The sequence below is a fragment of the Meriones unguiculatus genome, chromosome 8 (genome assembly GCF_030254825.1).
Source record: "Meriones unguiculatus strain TT.TT164.6M chromosome 8, Bangor_MerUng_6.1, whole genome shotgun sequence".
Classification (NCBI taxonomy): domain Eukaryota; kingdom Metazoa; phylum Chordata; class Mammalia; order Rodentia; family Muridae; genus Meriones; species Meriones unguiculatus.
Window position 1 is genome coordinate 58,624,315 of NC_083356.1, and position 23,084 is coordinate 58,647,398.

The 23,084-nt window shown below is 37.3% G+C and overlaps 1 protein-coding gene and 1 pseudogene across 4 annotated transcripts in view; both read left to right on the forward strand.

Moving 5' to 3' along the window:
- The window catches only part of Angpt1 (angiopoietin 1), a 255,633-nt gene that overhangs the window by 18,812 nt on the left and 213,737 nt on the right, over positions 1 to 23,084 (forward strand). The window lies entirely within an intron of this gene.
- LOC132655828 (small nuclear ribonucleoprotein G-like) lies at positions 7,335 to 11,681 on the forward strand (annotated as a pseudogene).

Consider the following 23,084-nt stretch of genomic DNA (forward strand, 5'->3'; position numbering starts at 1 on the left):
TCTTCAAGAGAAAATTAAAGAAAAATCACCTTTATGGGTATGGAGAAGCTTGCCAAACATGACCCTGGGGCAGGTGACTGTTGTTCAAATCAACAATGACTTAATCCTATTGGATAGGTCCATTTATCAGTGTTATTGGAATAACTCAAAATGTCACTTTCCTTCTGTGGTCACTTTCTCTATGTCCATAACCACAATATAGCTATGACAACAGCACCAGAAAACCTTGTTAGTGACATTTTACAAAATACCTGATAAAAACTCTTCTAAAAGGCCAGCCCATCTGAAAGAGAAGTAGAGCCTGAGGAGACGCTATGAGTCATCTGGCATCCTTGCTGAGAGCTGGGACCAAAGAAGACACTGGGTGAAATTAAGCAAATCTGGACAGTAGAGGCTTTAGACAACAAAATATAGAAACGAGCAAATAAAAAAACCCAGCATATCTCAGAAAAGGTGTTTTCTCCCACAAGCTTGATAAAGAAGCAAGTTCTTATAACCTAGTATATTTAATAACGTATTTATCTGCTTATTCTGTGTAACATGAATCATTCTTCTTGTAATGAGACTAGGCATTGCTTCACTAGGTAGGGCTTTATTAGCCTTATAATGAGTCACTGGGAACATAAAATAATTCCAAAAATTTTATTTCTATCTCTCACATCGAAGCATCCACTGGAAACTCGGGTATAAAAGCTTTGCTTAGATTCTGTTAAAACTTCGGGTTCATCCTCATTTGTGTATAGTCATGATTGCTTTATGAAGAAAGTGTATATGCTTGAAAAACAAAGGCCTTTGTGGGCATATAAAAATGAGTTTGCAGGTTATGGAGGATGTTTTAGGTGTAACCTGATATATTTTATTAGCCTTCTGTAATAATACAAGTAAAAAAAAGTAGTAAATTTGTTAATAGCACATACTTAATCTATCATATACCCTTTAAAAATGTCTTTTTTCTAAGCACTTAAGGAGTCAGGCTAATAAATTGAGCAAGAGTGCGCAAGATAAGTGCTATTTCTTTCTAAAGCATATTAATTTTCTTTGTATCATTAAAATGAATGCATCTTGTGCCAGAACAAGAAATCAGGACTTTTATTGAAATATTTACTGTAAAACAAATTGTCCCCCAAACATTTTTTATTACATTACATCAGATCTGTAAAGTATTTTGCTTTGTGGCTGTGCATATGGTTTCAACGCCTCTTTTTTTGTAAGGGCTGTAATGAACATTATACAGATCATGCACAGATCAATTGCAGAATAGTCTCTGTTCATTTTGGCCTATAGAGAGTGGCTAAAAACAACATTCAAATAAAATCTGCATTACGTTATCCCTCTGTATGCCTCACAGAAAGGTATTTTTAAGAAGTGATATGGCATTGTTTTCCACATTGCCTCATGTCAAATCAGATTGCTTGGTAACTCATGACAAACCTGTTGTGTGTTAGCTAGGAGCTCGTGAAGTAAAATTTGAAATGCCAGTGATCTTGCTTAGCTTTTACTAAATAAATAAATAAATAAATAAATGTAGAATGCAATGCTGAAGTTGCATATATCAAGAATGGAATGATTCTAGGCTTTGGACACAACTTGAAGCTATCTTGTGAGCCCTGTTTTCTACCTTTTTTAGTCTTCAGAAGTGAAATAATTACTGGATTACTGATGGTATTCTCTAGCATTGTCAGGATGGTTTTGCTTAAATTAATTTTTTTGCAAATAATTATTAATTAGTAATTTTTAATTAATAATTTTAACTAATAATCCAAAAAGTTTTATTTTTTGGATTTTATTGCTGCTTAGTAAAATCTCTATATTATATATGGATGGCTACAGGGCCTTGATTAATAAAACTACTCTGCAAGGTTGCATGAATCATTTTCCTGTTCACTAAGTACTGACAAGCACCATGTGAGTCCGCAAGCATGTGCTAACAAGCTGGAGACAGTCTGAGCAGCACAAGCCGTCTGCTGTCCTCAGAAGGCTTGTCATCTGGAGACAGTCTGAGCAGCACAAGCCGTCTGCCTTCCTCAGAAGGCTTGTCATCTGGCAGACAGCAGCCATTCGTACAGTGGCTACCGGAGGTATTTGAGGTCAGCACGACAAAGAGATGAATAGGATATTGAAAATATGGAATAAAGGATCTGACTCTATGTGTGGAAATGCTCAGTCACAGCAAGGAGCTCACAGTGTTCTTAGAAGTGAGCTCTGATAGTGGGTACCAGGACTTTGATGAGTGACACTACAAAAATTCATTGGGAAAAAAGTAAGGAGAGGATGACACAAATGAATACAACTCACAGTACTGTACTCCGTGACTGTCTCCGTTTATACACAGAAACCCCTAGGGCCTTGTAGTTCCACCCATGAAGAAACAAGCCTCCACTCTGGCCATTGCCCACCTCGTGACTGTTGTTCCACATATAGCAGGTAGTTATTGTTTTCCTTTTCAACATTAAAATTGTACTCTCGATCAAATGACAGGAACTGTTAAATGCTTGATTGTACCCATTGCCAAAATTTGCCAGTTGGTAGAGAACATTGCCTGTGAGTGCTTTGGTTTACTTTGCATCACAAGGGCTCCTTTTACTTTTTTTACTTTTTACTTGCTCGCTCTCTCTCTCTCTCTCTCTCTCTTTCTGTGTGTGTGTGTGTGTGTGTGTGTGTGTGTTTGTGTGTGTGTGCCTTGCATGTGTTTGGTAAACTCGCAAAGGCTTGTAAACAGCATATTGCATCCTGTGAAGCTGTAGTTATAGGACATTGGGAGCTGACTAATTTGGGTGCTGGAAACCAAATTTGTGTCTCCTGGAGGAGTAGAAAGCACTATTTAATACTGAGCCATCTCTCCAACCTAACTGCTTTCATTTGTAAGTGGTCTAACCTCACAGAAAATACATTTTTTCACCTCAAGGAACTTGTTTAAGAAGTGGTAGTGGGTTCTTCCTCTCCATTGCTCCACTTGGCTCGAATTCTTGCTCATTTGAAGCATAAGAACATTTTTAGAGATAGGCGTTTAGAGACTCACTACATTTATCAGCAGCATTTTCTGAGTGTGTCTAGTGTGAGCAATAAGAGATTTGAGATAATGTTACTATCTACCCTGGTGGCTAATTTAATCTGTTTTTTGCTAGTCTTGAAACCATATGCTGGCACCATATCTAGCACCTCGTGTTTGCTTTCCCAACTTATATTTCATTTTTTGGAGGTAACAGTATTTTCTGAGCATTTACTGTGCTCCATGTTCTACCTATGGGTTTTCCTTCATTCCCAGTAAATTCTCCCAGCGAACGTATCAGATATTAACTGTTATCATGTTGTTTGAAAGACGGAGAAATTGAGAGCTGAGAGTTAAGAAAATTACCCCAAGTCATAAAATCCTGAGATCCTCATATTGAGTTTGTAGCTTGGGCTTGTCCCCACTACTCTAGATTGCTACTCTGTGTCAGTTCCTGCATGTAATTTGTGATTGAGAAAGCCAAGACACAGAGGTAAGTCATAGTCATCTTATCACTGTTGTGGTTTTAGCATTTTCACCTTTCTACAACCTACCAGGTCCTGTACCAAATGCAACATGTGTCTCATCTTATGTAGTCCTCATCAGAAGTAGATCGTGTCATCGTGCCCACTTTAGAAGAAGGGAAAATTGAAACATGAAGACAATATCAAAATGTCAGAGTTGCTGGGTCACAGAAAAAGAAAGACCTGGAGTTAGCTAGCCTCGAGCTCACACTCTTACCATACAATTATTTTTTACTTTTTGTCTTTACATGGTCTACGTTTTATAGTTTAATTATTTATGTTTTATTTAACTTCTAATTTAGAATTTCTTGACCTGTATGGTGTTCAGCTCTACAAACTTTATGTGAAAGAAATTCTTGTCCAGCTTTTAAAGTAGTCCTCTATTTTATCACAGGGACATGTCATTATAAAAATATTGTGTATAAGCTCTTCAACCCCCCACCCCCATGGGAGGAGCAGCCTTGATAGGCCACAGAAGAGTACATTGCAGCCAGTCCTGAAGAGACCTGATAAGCTAGGGTCAGATGGAAGGGGAGGAGCTCCTCCCCCTATCAGTGGACTTGGAAAGGGGCAGGGAGGAAATGAGGGAGAGAAGGTGGGATTGGGAGGGAATGAGGGAGGTGGCTATGGCTGGGATACAAAGTAAATAACCTGTGATTAATATAAAAAAGAAAAAAAATAGTGTGTATAGTACCTTAGAATTGTCAGGAGAAGATAAACATATAGTCTATATGTGACATTATTATGATCTTTAGATTATTCCAAATAAAACAGAATTCTACAAGACCTTCAAAGAAGTGCTAACTCCAATTCTCCTCAAGCTATTCCACAAAATAGAAACAGAAGGAACACTACCAAACTCATTCTATGAAGCCACAGTCACCTTAATACCTAAACCACACAAAGACCCAACAAAAAAAGAGAACTTCAGGCCTATCTCTCTTATGAACATTGACGCAAAAATACTCAATAAAATACTTGCAAACCGAATCCAAGAACACATCAAAGATATCATCCACCATGACCAAGCAGGCTTCATCCCAGGCATGCAAGGGTGGTTCAACATACAGAAATCCATCAATGTAATCCACTACATAAACAAACTGAAGGAGAAAAACCACATGATCATCTCCTTAGATGCCGAAAAAGCATTTGACAAAGTCCAACACCCATTCATGTTTAAAGTCTTGGAGAGATCAGGGATACAAGGCACATACCTAAACATAGTAAAGGCAATATATAGCAAGCCTATAGCTAACATCAAACTCAATGGAGAGAAACTTAAATCAATCCCACTGAAATCAGGGACAAGACAAGGCTGTCCATTGTCCCCATATCTCTTCAACATAGTACTTGAAGTCCTAGCCAGAGCAATAAGACAACTAAAGGAGATCAAGGGGATACAAATTGGAAAGGAAGAGGTCAAAGTGTCACTATTTGCAGATGATATGATAGTATACATGAGCGACCCCAAAAATTCAACCAGAGAACTCCTTCAGCTGATAAACACCTTCAGCAAAGTGGCAGGATACAAAATCAACTCAAAAAAAATCAGAAGCCCTCCTATATACCAAAGACAAAAAGGCTGAGAAAGAAATTAGGGAAACAACACCCTTCACAATAGCCACTAATAACATAAAGTACCTTGGTGTGACTCTAACCAAGCAAGTGAAAGACCTGTTTGAGAAAAACTTCAAGTCTCTGAAGAAAGAAATCTAAGAAGATATCAGAAGATGGAAAGATCTCCCGTGCTCATGGATTGGTAGGATTAACATTGTGAAAATGGCCATACTGCCAAAAGCAATCTACAGATTCAATGCAATTCCCATCAAAATACCAACTCAATTCTTTACAGACCTTGAAAAAAAGATTCTCAGCTTCATATGGAGAAACAAAAAACCCAGAATCTCCAAAACGATCCTGTACAACAACAGATCATCTGGAGGTATCTCCATTCCTGATCTCAAGCTGTACTACAGGGCAACAGTAATAAAAACTGCATGGTATTGGCATAGAAACAGAAAGGAGGATCAATGGAACCGCATAGAAGACCCAGAAATAAATCCACACACATATGAATACTCGATATTCGACAAAGAAGCCAATTCCATTCAATGGAAAAAAGACAGCATCTTCAACAAATGGTGCTGGACCAACTGGATGTCTACATGCAGAAAAATGAAAATAGATCCATATTTATCACCCTGCACAAAACTAAAGTCAAAGTGGATCAAGGACCTCAACATAAAACCAGATACCCTAAATCAATTGGAAAAAAAAGTGGGGAACAGCCTAGAACTCATTGGCACAGGAGACAACTTCCTGAACAGAACACCAACAGCACAGGCTCTAAGAGCAACAATCAATAAATGGGACCTCATGAAACTGAAAAGTTTCTGTAAAGCAAAGGATACCGTCATCAAAACAAAACGACTGCCTACAGATTGGGAAAGAATCTTCACTAACCCTTTATCTGACAGAGGACTAATATCCAGTATATACAAAGAACTAAAGAAGCTGAAAAGCAGCAATCCAAGTAATCCACTTAAAAAATGGGGAACAGAGCTAAACAGAGAATTCTCGACAGAGGAATATCGAATGGCAGAAAAACACTTAAAGAAATGTTCATCCTCATTAGCCATCAGGGAAATGCAAATCAAAATGACCCTGAGATATCACCTTACACCCATCAGAATGGCCAAGATGAAAAACTCAAGTGATAACACATGCTGGAGAGGTTGTGGAGAAAGGGGAACCCTCCTCTACTGCTGGTGGGAATGTAAACTGGTACAACCACTCTGGAAAGCTATCTGGCGCTTTCTAAGACAACTAGGAATAGTGCTTCCTCCAGACCCAGCTATACCACTGCTAGGTATATACCCAAAGTTTGTTCAAGTACACAAAAAGGACACTTGCTCAACCATGTTTATAGCAGCTCTATTTGTAATAGCCAGAACCTGGAAACAACCCAGATGTCCATCAACGGTGGAATGGGTACAGAAATTGTGGTATTTTTATACAATGGAATACTACTCAGCAATCAAAAAGGAGGAAATCATGAAATTTGCAGGCAAATGGTGGGATCTAGAAAAGATCATTCTGAGTGAAATATCCCAGAAGGAGAAAGACAAACATGGGATATACTCACTTATATAGACCTATAAGATATGATAAACATAATGAAATCTGTACACCTAAAAAAGATAATCAATTGAGCGGACATGGGGTAAGATGATCAATCCTCATTTAGAAAGACAGATGGGATGTGCATTGAACATATGACAGGAGTCTACTGAGCGCATCTGAAAGACTCTAACTAGCAGTGTTTTCAAAGCAAAGACTCATGACCAAACCTTTGGCAGAGTACAGGGAATCATAAGAAAGAAGGGGAGTTAGTCTGATGGGGAAAGGATAGGAGCTCCACAAGGACCAAATATATCTGGGCACAGGGTCTTTTCTGAGACTGACATTCAACCAAGGACCATGTATGGACATAACCTAGAACCTCCACTCAGATGTAGCCTGTGGTAGCTCAGTAACCAATTGGTTTCCCAAAGTGAGGGGAACAGGGACTATTTCTAACAGGAACTCGATGACTGGCTCTTTGGTCTCCCCACCCCCGAAGGGAGGAGCAGTCCTGTTAGGCCACAGAGGAGGGCTTTGCAGCCAGTCCTGAAGATACCTGATAAAACAGGATCAGATGAATGGGGAGGAGGTCCCCCTTATCAGTGGACTTGGAAAGGGGCACGGTGGAGATGAGGGAGGGAGGGAGGGACTGGGAGGGAATGAGGGATCGGGACACGGCTGGGATACAGAGTTAATAAAATGTCACTTATAAAAAAAAAAAAGAAGATTTTCTCTGCACTTGTAGAGTGTTTTGAAACCTGAAAGATAATAACACTAAGACTGTCCTTGACTTCGTTTGTAGACAGCTGTGTGGTAATTGTAAAGAGGTTTATAGAATTCTTATTGTTTCTGGACAAATTGGAGTATGTTTAAACTTTCAGGCGTACACCTGGTGACTGCATTAATTTTCTTTTATATAATAAATTATAGAAATATAGTAGCTTACTGAAACACTCATTTATTAACTGAAAGTTTCTCTGGTTCAGATATCTGTGCTATTTTTGTCTCCCGTTTTATACTCATCTCAGGAGGCCTTCATCCAGATGTTGGCCATGTTACCACGTTCCAGCAGATCGTACTAATCCTTTGCACAGACAGGCAGCATCAAACAGACTCAGTGTCTTTTTTAAAAAGAGGAGCAGATGAAGTTGAGAGAGAAAGGTGATAGGAGAAAAGGATAAGAATTGGAGTGGCAGTGGGAGGCAGATTTGATCAAAACACATTATACACACATATATAATTTTAAAACAATTAAAAAATAAATGCTGGCTTGGTCTTGGGTCCTCTGACTATTCATCTTGTAACAGATTAGCATCTGATCTCACATTGATTTAGCTATGCACGTGGCCTCCTGGCAACAGTTTGATGTCATCTGGACCAACCTGATGCTGAACCTCAAGACATGTATGCTGAAAACCAGTGGAATCTATTAGAACCACAGCTGTTACAGTCTTTGGGATTGCTGTTATGGAAGTGGCAATGTTGCCCACCGTTTGTCTTCAGAAAGTTTCTCAATCCAGGCCACACACTAGAGGAAAGGATGGACAAGTGTGCACATTTTATCCCCGCCCGCCTCAGGGATACAACAAAAGCTTTCTTCTCTGAGTATCTACCTGTCTGTCTGAGTGTCTGAGACTGAACAGAAGCTTAACTTTTCAGCATTCAAATTATATATGTTCATCTCTCATCAGAAATAGTGTATGAGTTCGGTTGGGGGAAGTTAAGAGACAGTATTGGTTTATTGGTCATTTTATGCTTGTTATTATTCCATAGACTAGACTGTAAAAATAAAAGCCCTCCCAAAAGCTTTTTACTGCCAGCTTGTATGAGATGCATAGCTGAACAGCAATGGGACATCTTTGTGTATGTCTTGGTTGTGATCATGAAGGTCTCATTGATAAATGAGTCTCCAGGCCACTCACCCCTTTGCTGTCATGCCAAGCCCACTGAGGAGTGGCCATGACTAAGGCCAACCCTCCTGAATTGAAGAAATTTATACACAAGAAGTTATCATTAAAATTAAATGGTGGCAGACATGTATAAGAAACACTACGGGGCTTTGATCTGTCTATGAATCTTGTGATTGATGAGTGTGTGGAGATGGAAACTAGTGGGCAACAGAATAACATCAGAATGGTGGTCATATGAGGAAACAGCAACATCATGTTAGAAGCCTCGGAAGACTATAAACAATGTCTGTTCAGAAGAGGCGTCCACCTCCCTCCCCAGAAGGGCCTGTTGGATTGGGAAGTAGAACTGGGTCATGTACGTGTTCATAAGAGACTTTTTGCTAAATAAGCTTTTACGATACTCAGAAGAAAATAAAATAAATGAGTCTTCAAATGTAGCAGTCAGATTTTGTTTGTTTTCTGTGCTGCCCTAGCACTGGTGGTCACCTCAAAAGGAGCACTTCAAGCTTCACTTGAACTACCTAGCACATTCTGCCTCTTGATTTCTAGTGTCAGCTCATTATTCCTGCTTTAGAATCCATGTCTGATAGCTGTGGTTTTCACAACAGTCATCACCTAGGTCTCTGGTCTGAGTTGTCCCCATCATTGTAGGCTTCGGTTATGGTCCCGCTGCTTGAGGCAGATGTGCTGTGTAAGAGACAGTTGTGAAAAGTCCAAACAAAGCCAATTTCTGTTTGAAACTTGAACTCTTGTCTGTTTTCTTCCTTCATAGCCTCACCGTTAGTGTCATTGTCATTGTGGTTACCATTTGAAGCCATTCACTTATTTTTCAATTAAACAAAGAGCTAGTGAGTTTCCTAATCCCCTGGGAAAATGAAATTAGACAGCCTGTATCATTTTTCTTCTCAGGTATATAGTCCAATTTGAGGCCCCTGTGCGGTCACTGGAGAGATAGTGAAAAACACTAACCGCTGTCAGTTGTTTTCAATGAAAGTTTGCTTATTAAACTGATGCTGCTTGCACCCATTGCTAATAAATACTAATATGCTAATAAATACTGATTTCCTACCTTGTTCTAAAAGCATAATGTTATCTATCATATTTTGTATGTTTTGCTACGTAACAAAAGCTCCATAAGCTACCAATAGACGGTTACTTAGATATTTACTATTTTATGTGCAAAGGGAACTTCCCACAAGGAAAGTATGAGGGGAATCCAGAATGTGCCCACTCTACAGTAGACTTTGGCCACGGTGCATGTGTCCCATTTGAATATTAAACTGACTGGATACTAAATGACAGGCTTGGGCACATTGAGATAGAATTGCACAGCTGTGTTTTAAATGGTCTTTGCTGACTGTGAGGCGCCAACGACTATAGGAACTTTGCTGACTGTGAGGCGCCAACGACTACAGGAAACCTTTTTTATGTTTCCTTCGTGAAGAAAGAAACATGGGGCCAAATGTCCAAGTGTTATCACACCATTTCTTACCGCTCGATCATAGGAGCAATATAATAATTCACAAGAGTTAACGCAATAGGGTCAGATGTCCAGCTGATTGGTAGCAGTGACCCAAACCCAGAAACCATAGGCCTACTTCCAGAGTTCATGGATATAGATGAGTCCTACGTAGGGTTTAAAAAGTTTGAGTGCCTTTCACGAAAAAATGAAATCTAGAATAATCACCAGAGTTTCCCAGGATTTCCCAGTGAAATGTGCCAAGTGGAAAGATGGGGGAAGAGAATGAAATGCCAAAGAACAGCAGATACAATCTGAAGTAATCAAGCTCACTTAAAATATATAGATATCAAAAGTATGAGTAAAAGGATAAGACATTTTTAATCGTGATGTTTTTAGATATAAATCAAAGGTTATTTGTAAATAAAAAAGTTTTCCCTAAAGACGACCCATTGTTTTCTCCTTTGGATTATATATGCTGGACACATGGCAACATTCTCTGAGGTCTAGGGTCCCTTGAGACACTCGAGCAGTTAAAGACAATATATGGCGTTATCAAAGGCAATCATGATTGTTTATTTTTTTTTTAATCTGACCAAAGGTCAAAAATAATTGCTTTTGTCTCGTTACAGAGCATTAACTCAAGTTTTTTACACCGGAGTTTATTTATGCTCTGCCTTCTTATGAAGACCCTATCACTTAAGATTTGACTGAAAATCATATCTTAAAGAAAGACGATAGCATTTGCCTTGTTCATCAACAACAGTGGCCTCTAACCGAATTGAATGGTGATTTTTTCTAACCCCCATGTGTATTATGCAGGCAGCAAACATAGTGCTCTCTACATAACTATGGGTGTATATTGCAGAAATAGTTCTTTGGAAAGCCTTTCCCTTCTGGTCACAAATAGTCAAACTGAGCAGAAATACAAACAGTGGCAGGGTCCCAACATAATCTGGGGTTGTTCATTGGTCCAAGTGCAGAAAAGTGCTTGTCCGTGCATACACAATGTGCCAGCTTACCCTGCTTAATGAGAGATTAATCTCATTCCCCCTTTAGTTTTATTCACACCAGTAGCCATTAATCCCGTTCTGGGCATCCAAAACATAACTGCTACTTAAAGCTTCCCTCTGTTTTCCCATCTCTCTCAGATTCCCTGCTCATGGGTGCCTATTCTCTGAGGAGACATGCCTGCATATTACAGAATACACTTGTAAATATGGACTAAGAATAACTATTTCACACTCCACATCTGGGCATTGTTGAACGGTTTTAATTTAAGGATCCTGGAGTCGCTAACCAGATTTTGTCTGTGAAACTCTAACATGTCCTTGTCCTCACAACAGAAGCATAACATAAAATGTCTACCTAACAACAATTGGTGACACCCTGGCATGTTTTATGGGGCAGGGCAATTTTACTGAAACATCACTGGAGTCCATGAAGTTTATGACAGAAGTTATTAGTACTGAGTCACCCTACTTCCCTTTGTTCTCTTTTTATTCATTTCTTCAGCAAAGGGCAGAAAAGTGTGTTTTAGAATAAATTTACATTTTCATTGAATTTCCTGTGCTGTTCATTTCATGTGTCTTTGGAGCCAGCTACTTCCCCCTCTATTAAAATGTCATTCTAGGAAGTTAGTCAAGCATATTTTAAAAGGTTTAACACTATAAAGAAAAAGTATAACTTATTCAAAGTCTTCAACTTGTGCTAGTTAGTATAAAGTGGAATGGTCCTCTTTGAGATTTGAGCAACCGAAAACTGTGCACACATTGACTGTGGGGCACAGAGCATTTTCTGGCTCATGCCCAGTTCCCATTTTCTATGAGTTGAATTATAATCTACTTTGTGTTCAGTTGACTGGCTTTGTTTACTTCATTAAAGGAGTTTATGCTGTATCTCCATGTAGTTACTAAGCACTTAGAAAAATGAGCTTCTTCAACATAAAACAGAACAAAATATGACAGGGGTGAGGAAGAAGATTGTAGGCATACATGTTTGGAGTTCACAGGCCAGACAGAATTGACTCAGTTCTCTTAGGATGGCATTATGTGCACTAGCTTTGACGTTTGACAATTAAAGGTTTGAGTTCAGACACAAGTTCTGCCATATACTTAATCTTTGGGGTACTTTGATATGAAAAAGGAGAAAAAAATTATTTGCTATTGTTTAAGGAAAATAAATGAAATAATATATACAAAAGAAATGAATATAATAAGCTATAGTAATGGATTGGCCTAATATAAGATCATACACAGTGTGATCAGTATTTCTTTAATAGGAGGGCAAAGAAACTAACTTTCAAAGAGAGTTTATCTTCCTCACATTTCTATAAAGCATTTTCCTGCTTCAAACACATTGTTGATGTACATGAATTTTCTTTTGCTATGTTTCACTCCTTAGATAAGTTGAACATTGACTTTCATAATATGAAATAGATTATCTACTAGAGGCAAGTGCTAACCTGTGTTTAGAACACTTTACATTACTTTTTGTTTTTTGCTTCTTATTTAGAAAATATTTTCTCTTTTATAAAGTCATCTGTGTTTGTGTGTGTTTGTGGTGCATTTGTATATGGATGTGCGGGCATGATATGTTCGTGTGTGCATGTGCACTCGTGTGAGAACAGGCATTCACATGTGTATGTGAAAGTCAGGCACAATGTCAGGTGTCAGCCCAATCACTGCTTTCAACCTTGTTTGAAGTGGAGTCTCTGTGTTGGTCTCTGCTCTGTAGTAGGGTAGCTGGTGGTGGGGATTCTGCATCCTAGCTCATGGTAGAAGAACAGTTACAGAAAAGCACTTTCTCCGTGCCTAGACATGCGTTTTTGGATTCAATCCAATGTCTACCAGTTTCTGGAGCAAATTCTTCACACTCTGAGCCTGCTCATCCCCATAGTGTAAGCTCTGTACTTCATAACACTTATACTTTGTGATTAGTAGTCAACCAGAGAGTTATACTCTCCATTGACATGGACATCCCTAACACTTTTTCCTGAATTTAGTTACTAAATTTAAAAAAACAGACTTACACATCAGATTTTAGTTGGCATTTTTTTTTTTCTGTAATGTGTTGCAATAGAAAACCAGTAGTTATTGGAATCTCAAAAATAGACTCATTGTTCGTTCCTACATGTGTTCTGCATATTACAGGATCATGTAAAACCCAATTGAATCCAAAAGCCCAGTAACTGTTAACTGTTATCTTCAATGCCAGTTTTCAGATCATATTTACAACATATTTCCTTATGCCCCCCCCCTCTGTGTGTGTGTGTAAACATGTGCATTTGGACTTAAAGGTTGATATTATGATATCTTTGTCAATCACTCTTCATCTTGTTTTCTGAGGCAATGTCTCTTCACTGAACTTGAAGCTCATTGATTGGGTCTCTCTGGTTGGCCAATGATGTCTCAGGATCTGCCTGTCTCCATCCCTTAGCCCTGGGCTACAAGCACAGGACACTATGCTGAGCTTCTACATGGGTTCTGGGGATTCAGGTCCTCATGCTTGCACAGCAAGAACTTTTCCCACGGAGCCAGCCCAGCCTCATCAGTCACATGACATTCATGAATATATATAGAATATCAATTACACCTGGACACAAACCGTCATCATGCAACTGTGCCTTTTGTTTTAGAAACTTGAAAAGTTGGCTGATGCTTCTCTGCTTCATCTCAGTTTTACTTTCACAAGGAACATGGGGTTTTTGTTTGTTTGTTTTGTTTTTGTTTTAAGAAAAGGCAGCTCATAGAGCTGGTAAAACTCAATTTACTCATTAAAACATGTCTATAGGTTCAATATATAAAGAAAATTTCCTTGTGAGTATTTTTCCTCATTTTGTGCATGTGTATTATGAGTTTGTGTGCTGTATGGGAAGTTTCTAAGTCAGAAACTTCTCTGGGGGTATGCTGAGTATTTTAAACTCCTGACAGTAAAATAAATTACATCACTCTGGTAAAGAAACGTATACCCAGATCAATAACTCCAGTCAGTTGAGACTGATATATATAAAATTCAGCTCCCCCAATGCCTACTTATAGGTACAACCACCAGATATAGTTTACAGCTCGGCTTTTAAAAAGAGAGATGTGAATTGTAGGTGCCCACTGTTTTAATTTTCTGCTTAATGGCATTACTTTAAAGTGGTCATCATCAGCTTTGACCTTAGCAACCACTAAGAAGGCCATGTGGCAACTTGGTGTAACCCACCATCTGATTAGAATATGTTCCAGTCATGCTAATTTTCTTTAGAAATGGCAGCTTTGTTGTTAAGCTAACTAACTATCTTGTCCTTCATTAGGTGTATCCGTTGGCTATGGCTTTGATAGCACATCATGATAAAGAAAATTATTATTATTTGTAAATACAGGTAAAATATGGCATATGCCTATTATTCTTCTCCAACAAGTCTACCTAAGACTATTTGGAACATCTTATATTTGTAGCTGTACTTCTATGCAGCAACAGTTTTACAAAAAGTATGTGTGACATATTTTGTTGTGTGAAATTATTAGTAGTCCTTATACATGTACAGTTATGGTGCTAGCCATAAATGGAAAAATGTTCTGCTACTTTGTATTGAGGAAAAATTATGATTTTAGCACATTTTCCACCGACAGAAGTGGAATCATTTTTATTATTATAAAAATATTGCTTTATTATATTCCATCTTAATTATCTCTCTGTTATATATAATCCAGAGTTTTACCTTTTTTAGACTTTCATATCTATTTTGTATTTCTGTTTAATAAATAAATGCACTATGCACTTTGAGACTTGAGTCTTGTATTTGAAGCAAACAACAGGGAATGGTAGGCCATATTAAATATTTTTACTTCTAGATCTTGAAAAGGTTTCTTAAGTAGCCTGAAGGTACACTTCACCATCTCCCTTACACACTAGTATGTATAGTGACATATTTCATTTATAGAAACCTCAAACATGTAAGTGGATTTTGGAGATGAAATTGAGCAAGATAATTAAAAGTTTAGATTCGAAGATACCTGATAAAACAGGGTCAGATGAAAGGGGAGGAGGTCCTCCCCAAGCAGTGGACTTGGAAAGGGGCAGGGAGGAGATGAGGGAGGGAAGGTGGAGTTGGGAGGGAATGAGGGAGTGGGATATAGCTGGGATACAGAGTTAATAAAATGTAACTAATAAAAAAAAATAAAAAAAATTAAAAAATGTTATCACAAAAAAGTTTAGATTCAGAAATTTAGTTAAAATTATATTTTGCATCTGTACGACCTTATGTCATCTACAGCTGTTTTAATGGAGCAATCATACTTTTATATACATATAAATTTCAGAACAGGATTTGACTTGAGATGTTTTTTTTTCTTTAAGTCTTTAACCCAGGATGCCATTAAGTGTGGAGTTTCTTTTTAAAAAGCAGTAACTAAGTGGAATGTTGTTGCCACAGAAAAGATTATGCAAACATACTAGCTTTGCTCAAGACGTCCAAGTTCACAGAAAAATATTTGTGACCTTAACTGTTACCCAGATTTCTTTTATTATCATTACCAACTCATGATTGATTGGTTTAACTAGGATACCACAAGAATAATTTAGAACCTGTAACACATTTTAAATATTTTTTAAATCTGAAATGAGGCAATGACCCCTGACACTCAAGGACGCTGCCCAGTGATCAGGTATCAGGCCTCGGTCTGGTCTCCAGAAGGTTCTAGGTGGTAGACAGAACACTAATGAATATCAGCGTTCGACCTCTTGTCCTTGCACAAACACACATTTTGTGGCTTCATTGAATTTCAAACTCACGTATTTTGGGTTTTTCTGAGGTTATCATGCTTGATAAAGTTTGCAAAAGAAACCAAGGATGACCTGATTGTTTCTTAGGAATAAAAGTGGTGATTGTTAGTTCCGTTGCTTTCCACTGCTTCTCCATGAAAAAATATTCTTATTGCCTGATTTGTCATAGGTACAGAATCTTGAACAATCACAACAATTCACAGAAGTTACCCAAAATGGGTCATGAGAAGTCAGGAACTGCCAAAAGTATTTATTTTCTTTTTAATCAACTTTCTTTTTTTAAACTGCACTGTATACATGTATGACATTCTCAAAGAATTAAAAAATAAATAAACAAGCCAAATTCTCCTTTCAAAACACTGAGTCCAACTCCACATAAAAAGTTGTTTCAACAAAACTCATATTGCGGCGGCTCTTGTGTTCACTTGACTTCTAGTCCTAGAAAGAAGAGTAAGGTTAAACCTCTTACCCACTACTGCTAGAGAATTTAGATACTTATTAATCATAGGATATGAGGAGCAGGAGGCATTTTCTAAAAGTGAATCAGAGAAATTAATTAAGACTGATGCGCATTCAAGATACTTATGTGATAAATATGTAAAATAACTCACCTAAGCTTTGACAGACACTGACATCTGACTTTAAATCAAAGCAGTTGTTTCAGTCATCAGGCCCTACTCAGATATATACCGAAAACAGTTTTCTACCCTCCCTAACGATTCACATTGAGACAAAGAAGGGAAATAGTATGAACTCACTTTGAACTCAGAGTTTTGTCTCTCTAAAGGCTTCCCTTTGTCTTGGCTAATGGCACGCTCTCTGTGAGGGAGAAGTGGATTGCGTAATAAGGTAGTAAGACATCTGGGGCCTATTTTTAGATTGAGTAAAAAGCATCTGAATGAATATTTCCAGAAGGTGTCTGAAAAGAAGACATATAGGAGCCAAAGGTCAGTAGACAAGGGTAAAACCTATTTCCAAATGACTTTATTTTACAAGCACAGCCAAGGTTTTGGAAGAAGTCCACTCTGGACAATCCTTCCCCTTAGACAGTTATCCTGCTGTGTCTTGCTTTCTTGATAAGAAAATGCAGGTGTATCTTTGAACAAATAAGTCAGTTTGATGCTGGAGTAGAAACGTATGTATACATACATATATATAATATATATATATATATATATATATATATATATATATATATAGCTATACACATATGAAAGACAAGAGGCATACTAGGCTAAATCAATGAGCCAGAAATACAGGCAGGTAGGCAAAATTGTCCAGGAAGACCTGGCATTGTCTTTAAATTCAAGTAAGTATTGAGATAATATTGAAAATTTGTATTACACCTCAGTTCATTGTCACATTGCAGTTTAGACTGGCTAACAAAGTAAGTGATACTAGACTTGGAAAGAAAATGTGCAGCTCCTTGCTTAGAGGGCATGACTATGCCTGTAGAAAAACATGTGGATATTAGGTTACTATAATGATTTAAACAAACAGTTAAAGATTTGTATGAAGTTCCTTTTAGCATTACCAGATAATTAAAAGTGAAAGAAAACTGGCTGAAAATTTGTTATAAGTGGTTTTCTTGGGAACTGATTTCTGTTGTAATAGGCAAACAGAACAGAGAATCTTGTCCAACAATAGAATGTCTTGAGAAATTGAAATGAGATCAAATCTAAGCAGTGTCCTCCCTAGAAAAGGCTTTTGTAGCTACTGTACATTTGTGCTTTTAAGGTTACCCCCATAGGTCTGTGTTTTGTTTTGTTTTGCTTCTGTTTGCTTGTTTGCTTGCTTTTTAATAAGAGACATTTGTGGAGCACTGAATGCTACATTTACTTCTTTCCCAAACCAGCTGTTTGGAGATGTACAAGTGTCTAGAAATGGAGAGAAAACTGGACTTAAGCTAGGAGTTCTTTGCTTTTTAGTTAATGATTCTTAGTTTGTAAGTGTCGTATGCTCATTAGTGGAAGCATCAGAAAATGCTGACAAATGTACGAATTTATCTTCTTAAAAAGAGGGTTAGTGCATATACTGCTTTTCAGTTCATGGAGGGGGGCTTCATCATGTCAAACCATTTTACTTAATGAGATATATTTAATATATATAAATATACCATGGTGCACTCACAGAATGTTCTAGTAAGTATGCAGGAGACAGTTATAAACAGCAACATCTATAACTTGATACTTACTATGTGCAGTAAATATGGTGATTAAATAAGGTAAATAAGGGAGAACAAATATCAGAGTGCCAAATGCAGAATAGATGTTCAATAAATATGAATTATTTCATTATTATTATTACATTAGGGTAATTTTAATTTCTTCTAGTTCTTTTCTGCTCTAAGAATGGAAAGTGTGTGTGTGTGTGTGTGTGTGTGTGTGTGTGTGTGTGTGTGTGTATGCCTATTCTCATTTTCATATTCTTGGCAATACCCGTGGAAATATTTCATTTGGGTCAAGCATTTTTTTCAGGATATTTTTCTTAAAATAATATTAGACTTTATTTTGTTTGTTTTGGTTGGGTTTGCTTTTTTTTAAAATGCTTTTGGCAATTTCATATGTAGATGTCCTTCTGTTCCAAACCTGGGGAAAATATTCCATACCACTGCACAATTTACAAGACCACACAGTGATTTATAAGGGTCCCCTCCCCCTCAGTTGAGCTTTTAATGGGGAAAACCCATCTATATTGCTGTGTCAAGAAATCACCACCTTTATCACATACCACAGACAGAAATGAACCATACAAAAGCAAATAACCCTGAACCCCACTGCAGGAAGCTGGAGCAGATCTTGAGCTTTAGCAGATGCTCCCAATGTATAGTTAGCTGTAGAGATCATGAAATATGGACACTAATGAGAAGTAACACAGAGAGTTTGTTGAGGGCAATGGCTTTAAACTCACTTCTTCAAAAACATTAAACATTGTCCAACAATATGCTGAGATCCACATGGCCCCGCTCAGAACCCAGCTCACCTTCAGTTCTGCACCAACTGTGCAGGGGTTCAGATGTGACACACTGCCCTGTCATCTTTGTTAATTTTGTATATTTAATCAAAATACTGGCTAATCTAACGTGTTTTTACATTTTTAGAGATTGAAACAGTTAAGAGTTTTTGTATTTATTCTTGAACCCATAATCTTAACAACAGATAGTTTGATACTTCTAAACTTTGGAGGTATAGACATATCATAAGAAAGGAAGATAAGTGAAAAGCATTCCAATGAAAGCTATTTAACATGTAACTTTAATATGTCCTTACCTCATTATCTACCTTAAATGATAAATGTTCAATCATTAGCCTGTTGTATATTAATTAATACATTTAAATTGAGAAGGAAAATGCATTTTAATTCCATGAAATCAATGAATGTTACAGCATGGCTTAATTGAAAAATGCTTGCTGCATACTGCAGTAATACAGTTTTAACCCATGCTTGATGTAGAAGTAGAGAATTATATCCCTTTTTCATATGTAACTATCAAAATGCATATTTATATAGATACATTTTGCTTAAGTGGCCATCTCCAAATATTGGCACTTACCTGCCCCATTACCTTTGGGCCCAAGCATCTGAAATAAAATCAGTGAACTGTGCACACACTCATCCAGCACATGTTTGTTGTTTGTTTGTTTGCTTGCTTTAAGGATGTCAAAGTTTACTTTCTTTCACTTGACTAGTGAAAAATTCATAAAGACGCAAAGAAATTGTATGTGCTCCAGACTGAAACATACAGCATATTACACAGGTCACTAATTTATATCAGGTGTAAATAATGGATCCAAACCAAAACTGAAGAGGAAATGCATGATTTATTTTTTGTTTTACTGATCTCCTCATAGAAGGTTAGGAATGATGTGGACTTTAGTAACTGATGAAGTAAGGAGAAAGTGGAAGTAGAGTTAAAGTAATGAAAGGTTCCTTGACATGAGGAGATGCCCTTTCTAATGGTTTTAGGTCATTATTGCTGAAAGAAATAACTTCTTTACTGTGATTCCTATCATGTGTCTGTCTATCTCCAGGGTCTTGGCCTATCTTTCTCAGACCATTCTCTTAGTATCTGTATGCATGCAAGCATGAACATACCACACACACACGTTCAAACAATAGGATATCATAGGAGAAATAAACTGTTCTGCCCGGAAATCCTCTGGAATTAGTCTTACTTAACATCTTACTGGATTTAAGTGTGACCATGTTCTCCTGCCTCTCTGTACTCCAAAGCAGAAAAGAAAACAGAAAAGTCAGAAAAGGTGAAAGAGGACAAAATCAATGAGTCTCTTCAGTTAAAATTATTCCTCAACTTTGGAAACAATGTTACAGAAAATAATTTTCAAAAATAAAACACAGCCCTGGTTGTAGGGATATTGGTAAATCAATGTATCTACAACATATCTACAGTATACTTTGAATAATTCATTTAAAGAAGTGTTCCAGATGCAATTATCTCCTTATTGAAGTTTGACATTGATGCCGGATAAGGAAAACAAAACACAGTTTATTCACTTGGAACTCATGAGTGTTGTCATTCATGTAACTATTATGCAACTGCCAGAGTTTGAGCATCCCCACAAACACCAAGCTGTGCCAATAACTTAAAACCAAAAATAAGTAATATAATTTAAAAAGTCATATAACTCAATAAGATAGCTCGGTCTGAGAGCCCAAAGAGGAAATAAAAACTCAGGCTTATGACTTTCAGAACTTTTAGAAACCTCAAACTTTTTATAAATCTTATGTAGAGACTTATAAAACAGTTCATTAACGATTTTCTGATGTGTGTGTGTGTGTGTGTGTGTGTGTGCGTGTGTGTAACTCCACTGTAACCTGATGGCAGATGTTTACTAAACAAAGAAATGTCTAAAAAAATCTTCATTTGTCAAAAAGTATGGTTTGAAAGCTTCTGAACTGGTAACTATTTGAATTCTCTTCAAATTATATTGTTTCGATTTACATAAATCTATATATGTCATGATTTGCCTTTATGCAGATTTTTCCTGAACTATTGAATACGTTGGATATGGCATGATCTTTTACTCATAAATGTTTCAGTGTTCAGTTCCTATTAATAAAGCTATTTAAAAACACAATTGAGTTTTAATTTCCAGTCAGGAAATTTAAAGCTGTTGTAATATTATTACCGAGTCAGAACTCTGTTCAAAGTTCATTAAATTACCCAGTCATGTTCTTCTAGTTTTTTCCTCCTCCAACTTTTACTTCAGGATCATGAGTTTCATTATATCACCAAGTTTCACCAGTCTCTGATCTAGAATGGGTTTGGATTTTTTTATGTATTTCTCAGTAATGGCATTTTGATGCACTTAAAATGACACTAAATTTTGGGTTAGTTTCTTTCTTCTTAAGCTGAGTCAGGCTATAAACTTTCTGGGTTTGTTTGTTTGTTTGTTTTGTTTTGTTTTGTTTTACAAGAGAAAACGTTAAAATGGTATTCAGTCTTCTTTATGCTTTATGACTGGTGACAAAACATATTCCTTTATTCCAAGGTTGATGGCATTAGCTTTGTATACAACAAAGGAATACATCACTCAGATAACTAGGAAGAATGAAGTCCTAAGTGAATCAATGATGCTTGACAGAGGCATGGCCATGTCAAAACCCAATGCCTCAGCCCCATAGAAGAGGCAAAACTTTGCCTGGGTAATGTTTAGAGGGATTGGAGTCTTCCTCTGGTCTGAATGCAAATATTGACAGTGTGTGCAAAAAATATCCACTGTAGCTTTTCCTGAAATATGTTTAAGGTCTAAATACTGCTCCTCCAGGCACTGTTCCTACCAACGTTAGCCAAACCTGCCTTCCTGTTCAATAAATGACAACTCTGCCTCCCAATTTAGCTGCAGGGAATAACTCCACCTCCCTGTTCAACTGCTTAGAATAAATAGCTGAGCTTCTACAGAGCTGTGGTTTTGCTACTGATCCCAGCTTTTCTAGGTGTCTTTTTGTTTGTCCTTTCTTCATTCGTTCACATCCTCAGTTAGGTGAATCCTTCAAGCTGTGCAGAGTGTGGCAGACAGCTAAAGAAGTGGAAAGCAGAGTAAATGCAGATGTGTCCGCCGGTACAAAGGACCTAATGTAAAAACCGTTGTTCTAATTTCATTGGCTGAAGAAAGATATTTGTCCAAGCTTAATTTTATTATGGAAGTAATGTATACTTGCTCACCTGTTTGAAGTACTGGAAACTCACATGGAAAGAAGCATGAAAGCAACACTCTAATCTGTAAAGGAATAATGAACCAATACTCTAATAAGTACTTTGGCATATTTTCGATGAACTGAATGGGGAAATACTTGAAAGCTTTTGGGTAGAACTCTAAGTTCATTTTCAAAAGCTGCTCTGGTTTCTGTGCTGGGCTATACTATCAAGGAAGGAAAGGACATGTGCAAGGAGACAAGTAGAAAGGACTTGCAGCAATGCAGAGAAGGGTAGTAGTGGATCCGATGAATTGGTTATAGATTGGCTATGCTCCATAGGTATAATTAGTGGGATTTCCTTAGATGTTACCTACTAGGGAAGCAGAGAAAAAGGTTTATAGTCTCGGAAATTATACAAGAATGAAGAGTGACCATAGACCAAGATGGAGGACACTGTTACAGAGCATGATTATTTCACTTCATTTATTTCATGAGTACATGTTAATTTTCACGGAGTTTCATGATGAGTTTTCCATATATTCATATATGTTGATCAAAAATATTCCTTCTATTTTTTTTCTTTAAAATGAAAGGAATTTTAGTATGTGACCTGCAAAAATAAATAAATAAATAAATAGACAAATAAATAAATAGAGCATATCTCAGTCGAAGGCTAGGAGTTGAGTTGTGTTGTCCCCTGTTAGAATTACCTGTGGATTCCACTTGAATGGAAGGGTTCAGCATTGAACTGGCATGTCTGGAATTCAGAACCAGGGTCTGCGTTGAAGAGATAAATCTGGAAGCTGTATGAATGGAATTAGTACTCAGAGAGTAGGATCTTAGCTCAATGGTAGAGCTATTGCTCAGGAGGTGCAAGGCCCAAGGTTTGGTGCCCAGTCTAGAAAGAAAAAAATTAATGAGGGTGATGTTTAAATTTGTCTCCTACACTTTGCAGGAGTCACTTAATTGGTCTACTTGGTTGCACATTTCCCTTTTCTCAACACATCTTTCATCTTGACAACTTTTTAAAATATATATAAAGCAAAAATTATGACATTTTAGTCTGTCTTTCAAGTATAGATATAGCTTAAAGGACACATCCAAATTTAATAGAGATTCACACCCAAGCCAAGTTCTATTCCTGG